The sequence below is a fragment of the Nerophis ophidion genome, linkage group LG06 (genome assembly GCF_033978795.1).
Source record: "Nerophis ophidion isolate RoL-2023_Sa linkage group LG06, RoL_Noph_v1.0, whole genome shotgun sequence".
Classification (NCBI taxonomy): Eukaryota; Metazoa; Chordata; class Actinopteri; order Syngnathiformes; family Syngnathidae; genus Nerophis; species Nerophis ophidion.
Genome location: NC_084616.1, coordinates 45,324,681 through 45,335,014, shown reverse-complemented (window position 1 = coordinate 45,335,014; position 10,334 = coordinate 45,324,681).

Genomic DNA, 10,334 nt, shown 5'->3' with positions numbered 1-10,334 from the left:
TACGACAGCAGAGACCCTGGACTGTTGAACGACTGAAGCTCTACATAAAACATGAACGGGAAAGATTTGTACATTCCAAACTTCAACAATTAGTTTCCTCAGCTCCCAAACGTTTACTGAGTGTTGTTAAAAGAAAAGGTGATGTAACACAGTGGTGAACATGCCCTTTCCCAACTACTTTGGCATGTGTTGCAGCCATGAAATTCCATCCATCCATCCATTTTCTACCGCTTATTCGCTTTCGGGGTCGCGGGGGGCGCTGGCGCCTATCTCAGCTACAATCGGGCGGAAGGCGGGGTACACCCTGGACAAGTCGCCACCTCATCGCAGGGCCAACACAGATAGACAGACAACATTCACACTCACATTCACACACTTGGGCCAATTTAGTGTTGCCAATCAACCTATCCCCAGGTGCATGACTTTAGAAGTGGGAGGAAGCCGGAGTACCCGGAGGGAACCCACGCATTCACGGGGAGAACATGCAAACTCCACACAGAAAGATCCTCAGCCTGGAATTGAACCCAGGACTGCAGGACCTTTGTATTGTGAGGCAGACCCACTAACCCCTCTGCCACCGTGAAGCCCGCCATGAAATTCTAAGTTAATTATTATTCGCAAAAAAATAAATAAAGTTAATGAGTTTGAACATCAAATATTTTTTCTTTGTAGTGCATTCAATTGAATATGGGTTGAAAAGGATTTGCAAATCATTGTATTCCGTTTATATTTACATCCAACACAATTTCCCAACTCATATGGAAACGGGGTTTGTAGAATAGGAAGATAAATAAAATGACGAGTCGTCACTTTTTTTTCTTTTTTTTTAAATTATATAGCACTTTTCTCTAGTGACTCAAAGCGCTTTACATAGTGAAACTAAATATCTAAGTTACATTTAAACCAGTGTGGGTGGCACTGGGAGCAGGTGGGTAAAGTGTCTTGCCCAAGGACACAACAGCAGTGACTAGGATGGTGGAAGCGGGGATCGAACCTAGAACTCTCAAGTTAAAAACCTGACGCTTGTGTCACAATAATTTCCCAATTTGAGTCCTACGGTTATCGTTATGTTTTGCCGTCATTAGCACGGATCGCAAAACCGAAAAGAAAAACACTCTTAAAGAGTTCATCTGTTTGAATTTCCTATTTGGTTTGACATTTGAAGCCTTTTTGACATAAATCAAGACCATTAACTAATAAAAGTTAATTAAATTTTTAATTGACTTTCCATAAATACATAAAATTATTCATCATGTTCTCTTCATGTCATATTAGACTCCAGTGTGCCTGTTTTTAAGTTAGAGCTTTTATCCAATCATAATTTAGCTAGCTTGTTGTCTGTCTGAATAGTGACGGAATCAACATTAGCGGTGGACATTTATTTAACAGATGAGATCACGAGTAGCCCATCTCGGTAGTCTTACGTTGAACGTGACTGTGATTGGATACTCATTGTCAGGTATCCAAGCACAAGTTGTGATTTTTAAGAAAGCAGAAAGTGGCACCGGAGCCATACCCGGCCAGCGGAGAGATCAGCGGTACTCACTTTTTTAACAACAAACAAGCAGAATCTGCAAAAGCGCAGATTCCAACAATTGAAATACTTTGTATGGATCAACACTTACGGTCATTTGAGGACATCATAATGGCAGATAGTCTAGGCAGTCTTACATTGAACGTGACTGTGATTGGATAGTCACTTGTCACTCCCAAGTATCCAATCACAAGTTGTGATTTTCACGAAAGCAGAAATGGGCACCGGAGCCATACCCGGCCAGCAGAGAAATCAGCGGTACTCACTTTTTTAACCAACAAAGAAGCAGGGCAAAACGTTTAATAAGTGGCAGATATATATTTGCAAGTTAATTTTCGAGAAGGATATTTAAATGGAATGGTTTGCCTGCCACTTTCACTCAAATCAACCAACTATGAGCTGTACCAATGGCTTATACGCCATCAGATGGCCGTTACAAATTGTAAGTTTAAATATATTTTTTCACATTAAATATGTTTTTTTTACAATTATTTTTGTTTTGACAGTACCACGTCTGATGCAAAAATAGCCCGTTTTGTACACTAGTGACTAATTGAGTTGATTCAATGCCCAGCAATGAGCATTTGTTTTTCCGAATAGTATTTTTCAAGCCGTGGACATGTGGTGACATGAATGATTGTATTTTGAGAGGTATTTATTGAAGTTAGACTACGTAGGACATCACTGAGAAATGCACGGCCAGCCACTGCTTTTTAGGTTTCCAAAGCTGAGATCAATCAATCAATCAATGTTTATTTATACAGCCCTAAATCCCTTGTGTCTCAATGGGCTGCACAAGCCACAACGACATCCGCGGTTCAGCGCCCACATCAGGGCAAGGAAAAAGACTCACAACCCAGTGGGACATCGATGAGAACGACTATGAGAAACCTTGGAGAGGACCGCAAATGTGGGTAACCACCCACCCTCTAGGGGAGACCGGATGCAATGGACATCGAGTGGGTCTTATATAATGGTGTGAGAGTCCAGTCCGTATTGGATCTAACATAATAGTGTGAGAGTCCAGTCCATCGTGGATCTAACGTGATAGCAAGAGTTCAGTCCATAGTGGATCTAACACAATAGTGAGAGTCCAGTCCATATTGGATCTTTCATAATAGAGTGAGAGTCCAGTCCATAGTGGATCTAACATAATATTGTGAGAGTCCAGTCCATAGTGGATCCAACATAATAGAGTGAGAGTCCAGTCCATAGTGGATCTAACATAATAGTGTGAGAGTCCAGTCCATAGTAGATCTAACATAATAGTGTGAGAGTCCATTCCATAGTGGATCTAACATAACAGTGTGAGAGTCCAGTCGATAGTGGATCTAACATAATAGTGTGAGAGTCCAGTCCATAGTGGATCTAACATAACAGTGTGAGAGTCCAGTCCACAGTGGATCTAACATAATAGTGTGAGAGTCCAGTCCATAGTGGATCTAACATAATAGTGTGAGAGTCCAGTCCATAGTGGATCTAACATAATAGTGTGAGTGTCCAGTCCATATTGGATATAACATAATGGTGTGAGAGTCCAGTCCATATTGGATATAACATAATGGTGTGAGAGTCCAGTCCATAGTGGATCCAACATAATAGTGAGAGTCCAGTCCATAGTGGATCATATAATAGGCTCCTGCGACCCCAAAAAGGACAAGCGGTAGAGAACCACCTGGGACTAAGGTAAACAGACACAACTATTTATAAGATTAATCTGCAATATTTTTTGGGATGAATCACGTGAGTTAACATGTTATTTTTCACAGCCTTATTTTTTCATCAGCCCACCGTGTGCCAGGTGTGTGCCTGTCTCCCCTCGTCTCCAGCTGTTCCCGCCTTTCCTCCTTCACTTCCTTGAGAGTTTTTTTTTTCACTATAAAAAAAAGAAAGTAAAGGCCTCGCCATCTGCCCGCCAGCTGGCATCCTGTATATAATCAACCAGATTAAAAAAAAAAAAAGAATGATGAACATGAAAATTATATTACAAGACAATCAGACAAAAAGGACCTCTGAATGGTGTGTGGGCTTCGGCCGTACGCACCGTTAACTTTAAAAATGGCGGAGAAACGATAAGTGGTCAGATGTATTTTTACTGACATGAAAGGAAAAAGTCAAAGCAGCAACAATTCAACCATTTACACAGTGAGGCATCACACAAGTGTAAGAATAAGTTAACCTCTAAGCAATCTTTATAAGACAATAATAACTCAGTAATTAACTTTTGTATTTAATGGTATAGCCCACTTTTTGTATGTTTCTCTTTTCAACCATTTTTTTCAGCCAAATATTGCCCAAGTTCTTGTACATGGTCTTAGTTATCAAAGGGTCTAACACTGTGCCTAACAATGCTCGCTTATCATTCCGCAGAATCAGGTGTCCAAACACTGCTCCTTTTATTTAGCATGACAAGGGATGGCTGGGAATGTGGTACTTTACCAAACTAGCATATTACTGTGTGCTGACTTGAGCTAAGATGCAGGTGACAATCAAACAGCTACTGTGCAATAAACGCAATACTTACAGTACAAACACATTGTAGGGCTCAACAAAATAAAAGACTAGCACATTCAACTTAATGGCAAAGACTACCTCTTGACGACAGCGACACACCGTAGTCTATAAAGTACTGCCATCTAACGTCTTGGATGTGCAACTGCATGCAAAGTCTACTGTGTTATTAATACAGTGCAGTAGAGTACATACACTTGATACTGGGAAATGTATGAAAACAAGATAACTGAACAGCACAGCTCAGTGTTGAATTCAAAATGTGAAAAAAAATAATCTATTAAAATATCAACACATTTAAACCCATAAAAGTACCAACATTTTCTACCATTGAATACCAGTATAGAATTGGTACCGTATTGATTCAAATGTGAGTAAAAAAAAAAAAAAAATATATATATATATATATATATATATATACATAAATATATATATATATATATATGTATATATAAATATATATATATATATATATATATATATATATATATATATATATATATATATATATATATATATATATATATATATATACACAGTGGGACAAAAAAGTATTTACTCAGCCACCGATTGTGCAAGTTCTCCCACTTAAAATGATGACAGAGGTCTGTAATTTTCATCATAGGTACACTTCAACTGTGAGAGACAGAATGTGAAAAAAAATCTAGGAATTCACATTGTCGGAATTTTAAAGAATTTATTTGTAATTATGGTGGAAAATAAGTATTTGGTCAACCATTCAGAGCTCTCACTGATGGAAGGAGGTTTTGGCTCAAAATCTCACGATACATGGCCCCATTCATTCTTTCCTTAACACGGATCAATTGTCCTGTCCCCTTAGCAGAAAAACAGCCGCAACGCATGAGGTTTCCACCCCCATGCTTCACAGTAGGTATGGTGTTCTTGGGATGTAACTCAGTATTCTTCTTCCTCCAAACACGACAAGTTGAGTTTATACCAAAAAGTTATATTTTGGTTTCATCTGACAACATGACATTCTCCCATGTGCTCTCTGGCAAACTTTACACGGGCCTGGACATGCACTGGCTTAAGCAGGGGGACACGTCTGGCACTGCAGGATTTGATTCCCTGTCGGCGTAGTGTGTTACTGATGGTAACTTTTGTTACTTTGGTCCCAGCTATCTGCAGGTCATTCACCAGGTCCCCCCGTGTGGTTCTGGGAATTTTGCTCACCGTTCCCATGATTATTTTGACCCCACGGGAGGAGATCTTGCGTGGAGCCCCAGATCGAGGGAGATTATCAGTGGTCTTGTATGTCTTCCATTTTCTGATAATTGGTCCCGCAGTTGATTTTTTCACACCAAGCTGCTTGCCTATTGTAGATTCACTCTTCCCAGTCTGGTGCAGGTCTACAATTCTTTTCCTGGTGTCCTTCGAAAGCTCTTTGGTCTTGGCCATAGTGGAGTTTGGAGTCTGACTGTTTGAGGCTGTGGACAGGTGTCTTTTATACAGATAACAAGTTCAAACAAGTGCCATTAATACAGGTGACGAGTGGAGGACAGAAGAGCTTCTTAAAGAAGAAGTTACAGGTCTGTGAGAGCCAGAAATCTTCCTTGTTTGAAGTGACCAAATACTTACTGTATTTTCCACCATAATTTACAAATAAATTCTTAAAAATTCCTACAATGTGAATTCCTGTATTTTTTTTTTCCACATTCTGTCTCTCACAGTTGAAGTGTACCTATGATGAAAATGACAAACCTCTGTCATCATTTTAAGTGGGAGAACTTGCACAATCGGTGGCTGACAAAATAGTTTTTTGCCCCACTGTTTATATATATATATATATATATATATATATATATATATATATATATATATATATATATATATATATATATGTATATATATATATACATATATATTTATGTATATATATACGTTAGGTCAGAAAAGGGCTATTTAATCCCTACAGGCCCGTCTCACTGCTCTTCAGGGGATTTCATGAAGAGCAGCGAAACCTGTGAAACAGGCTTGCAGGGATGAAATGGCCTCTGTATTTTGTTATTTCTGTATCAATTTTATTTGTACAGTAATCCCTCGTTTTTCGCTGTTGATTGGTTACAGACATTACCGCGATAAATACATTTTTGCGAAGTAGAAATCCATTTCAAATCAAATACTTTCATGGCTAGGGCATAAAAAAAACAGGTTACTACCTTCTAAATACATATTCAACATTGTGAGAGCCCTTTAGAAAAAAAATAACACTCTTGAATCACCTTTGCAGTTTTTTCCTCCAATAGTGGCTTAGCCAATGAGTGGCCACGATACTGAACAGTGTGCTCTGATTGGTTTGGTCCAATCAAGAAATCAATACTATTGTAGTGTTGATATTTTTAATATATTTAAATATTGTAATGCTTAGAATTGCTAAATTTTAGATAAAACATACTGTAAAATCTGCTATATTAAAAATATGCTGTAAATTTTGCAATATTTGAAGCGCAATGTAGTAAGGGTCGACTTTATTTTGCGTTGTTTTCTCCGTATAAAACGAGAATTAATCTCTATGAATATATTTCCTGTTCATATTTTTGGGTGTTTAGACTTAGACTTTGACTTAGACCAACTTTAATGATCCTCAAGGGAAATTGTTCCACACAGTAGCTTAGTTACAAAGGATGCAAAGGGTAATGCACACAAGGGCACAAAAAGAGGGCGAAAAAAAAATAAAAGTTAGAGTAGAAATGTACCATAGCAGCAATATAAAATACAACATATGTAATATTTACAAATTATACAAACCCTGTTTCCATATGAGTTGTGAAATTGTGTTAGATGTAAATGCAAACAGATTACAATGATTTGCAAAATCCTTTTCAACCCATATTCAATTGGTTGCGCTACAAAGACAAGATATTTGATGTTCAAACTCATAAACTTTAATTTTTTTTTGCAAATATTAATTAACTTAGAATTTCATGGCTGCAACCCGTGCCAAAGTAGTTGGGAAAGGGCATGTTCATTACTGTGCTACATCACCTTTTCTTTTAACAACACTCAATAAACGTTTGGGAACTGAGAAAACTAATTGTTGAAGCTTTGAAAGTGGAATTGTTTCCCATTCTTCAGTTATTCAACAGTCCGGGGTCTCTGCTGTCGCATTTTACGCTTCATAATGCGCCACACATTTTCGATGGAAGACAGGTCTGGACTGCAGTCGGGCCAGGAACGTCCCCGCGCTCTTTTTTTTACAAAGCCACGCTGTTGTAACACGTGCTGAATGTGGCTTGGCATTGTCTTGCTGAAATAAGCAGGGGCGTCCATGAAAAAGACGGCGCTTAGATGGCAGCATATGTTGTTCCAAAACCTGTATGTACCTTTCAGCATTAATTCTCGTTGTGTCAGCACAACGAGAATGGCATAGAAATGCATAGAAACATGGCGTCATGGACCGTCTGCAGCACCAGTTCGTACAAGTCGGCTCTTGCACTGACACCGGCTTGGCGTGCCAGGAACATTCTGACAGCGAGCAGTGAGAGGCGGCGACATTCTGCCGCCTGACAGGTGTGTGGTCACATGACGCCTATAAGGCAGATCAGGGCCCAAAACAGATGAAGCGCTGCTCAATGGTAGCTTTTATTAAATTCACAAAGCGTGGGGGGAGGACACACACACACACACACACACACACACACACACACACACACACACATACCGGTTATCATTTGGAATGGGGACCAAGTTTTTGATCATCACTTGTAGGGACCACCCTTTCTACAGGTTGTGGAGGCATAAAAAAAAATTGGTAAAATGGCCACTGGCCAGTTAGCTCAAACACATCCTTAAATCTCTGGATTGATGAAGTAATGTGCTGATCATTCTTACTGGGGACCCTGGGGAAAAAGAGTTAATGTGGTTCATGGGGACCAAATTTAAATAATTTTGCATAATTCACACAAATTTGTTGGTGACTACTGAGGACCATTTAAAAAAAAAAGTTCAAATTACATTAAGTGATTAACTATACACGGAAGAAGTGTGAGCAGAGCAGTGAGTGCAGTACCAGCTACAGCCCGATGAGGGGGCTGCTCTGCAAATGTCTCACACTCAAGCTAACCAGTACACATGTTTTATGGGCCAAAGCTTAAAAATCACTTAGGCATCTTCAGAATGGATCTGATTATCATTTAAAGGCCTACTGAAACCCACTACTACCCACCACGCAGTCTGATAGTTTATATATCAATGATGAAATATTAACATTGCAACACATGCCAATACGGCCTTTTTAGTTTACTAAATTGCAATTTTAAACTTCCCGGGACTTTTTTCTTGAAAACGTCGCGTAATGACGACGTGTACGTGTGACGTCACGGGTTGTTATGAATATGAGCGCTGCATACACACACAGCTAAACGTCGTCTGCTTTAACAGCATAATTACACAGTATTTTGGAGATCTGTGTTGTTGAATCTTTTGCAATTTGTTCAATTAATGTTGGAGAAGTCAAAGTAGAAAGACAGAGTTGGGAAGCTTTAGCCCTTAGCCACACAAACACACGGTGATTCCTTGTTTAAAATTTACGGAGGTGAAACTTTCCTATGGATCAGAGCGGACATGGATCCGGACTACATGTCAACCAGCAGGTTTCGGTGAGAAAATTGTGGTTAAAAAGTCGCCACTTACCGGATAACAGCTGAGCTTCTGCCTCCCGTTCTGCTGCCGTCGATTTCCCCGAGACATTGCGCGTCAACACCCGGCCGTGGACGTACACTTCCGACTATCAGGTACTGTTAAACTCACTAAAACACTAGCAACACAATAGAAAGATAAGGGATTTCCCAGAATTATCCTAGTAAATGTGTCTAAAAACATATGAATCCGTCTCAATGCAACGCGATTGCAATCACGTTTTTTCTTTTTTTTTTCTTGTCCGTCGCTATCAATATCCTCAAACACGAATCTTTCATCCTCGCTCAAATTAATGGGGAAATTGTCGTTTCTCGGTCGGAATAGCTGTTTTTGTTGGAGGCTCCCATTAAAATCAATGTGCATATGTGAGGAGCCATCAACATGTGACGTCATCGTCTGCGACTTCCGGTAGAGGCAGGGCTTTTCTCTTGACACCGAAAGTTGCAAACTTTATTGTGGATGTTCTCTACTAAATTCTTTCAGCAAAAATATGGCAATATCGCGAAATGATCAAGTATGACACATAGAATGGACCTGCTATACCCGTTTAAATAAGAAAATCTAATTTCAGTAGGATTTTAAAATGGTTTCCCTTTAGTGGACCTGTTTTTTGTCCCCATACCGTCAGAGGTCCCCTAAAGGTGACTGTGTAAACAGAGCGATGTCCCCATTAAGTCAGCATTGCCAGAACACCCACACACACACCAGTGTTTTTCAACCTTTTTTAAGACAGGGCACATTTTTTTCATTGTAAAAATCTAAAAGGCACAGCACCAGCAGAAAACTTTAAAAAACGAAATTCAGTTGACAGTAAAAAGTAATCGTCACAATTGTTGGATATGACTTGAAACCATAACCAACCATGCATCACTATACTTGTCTCAAAGTAGGTCACGACCTGTCACATCGCGCCGTGACTTATTTTGACTTTTTTGGGTGTTTTCCTGTCTGTAGTGTTTTACTATAGTTCTTGTCTTGCGCTCCCATTTTGGTGGCTTTTGCTGTTTCCTGTTGCAGTTTCGTGTCTTACCTTTGAGCGCTATCCCTTGTCTTTGCAATCTAATATATTCAAGTTGTTGCTATCCTTCTTTGTGTGGACATTGATTTTCATGTCATGTACGGATGTACTTTGTGGACTGTAGGTCTTTGCTGTCGTCCAGTATTTTGTGTTTTGTTTACAAACGTCTGTACTTTGCAGCCAGTTCAGTTTTAGTTTCGTTTTGCATAGCCATTCCTAAGCTTCAATGCCTTTTCTTAGCGGCACTCGCCTTGTGTTTATTTTTGGTTTAAGCATTAGATACTGCGGAAGTTGCCCCCTAGTGGGTTCTTCGGATCACCAAGCATCGACATGACAGCCCGGTTCAGGTTCACAACACAGTTTTATTTTTCAATAAGGCTGTGGGTTGCTTTCGAGCAAGGGTTTGTTTCTCTATCTCACTTTCGCTCGCGCTCTTGCTCCAGCTCCAACAACATCTCCCCTCCCGGCTGCTGCTTATACAGAGCGACAGGTGATTAGACAACCTTGCCCACCTGGGCCATCTACGCACCTGTCGCTGACTTCGAGGCCGGTCCTGGCACACCCCATTCTATGGATACCTTTTGACCGCTGTCGTCTGCATGTTGTGATCAT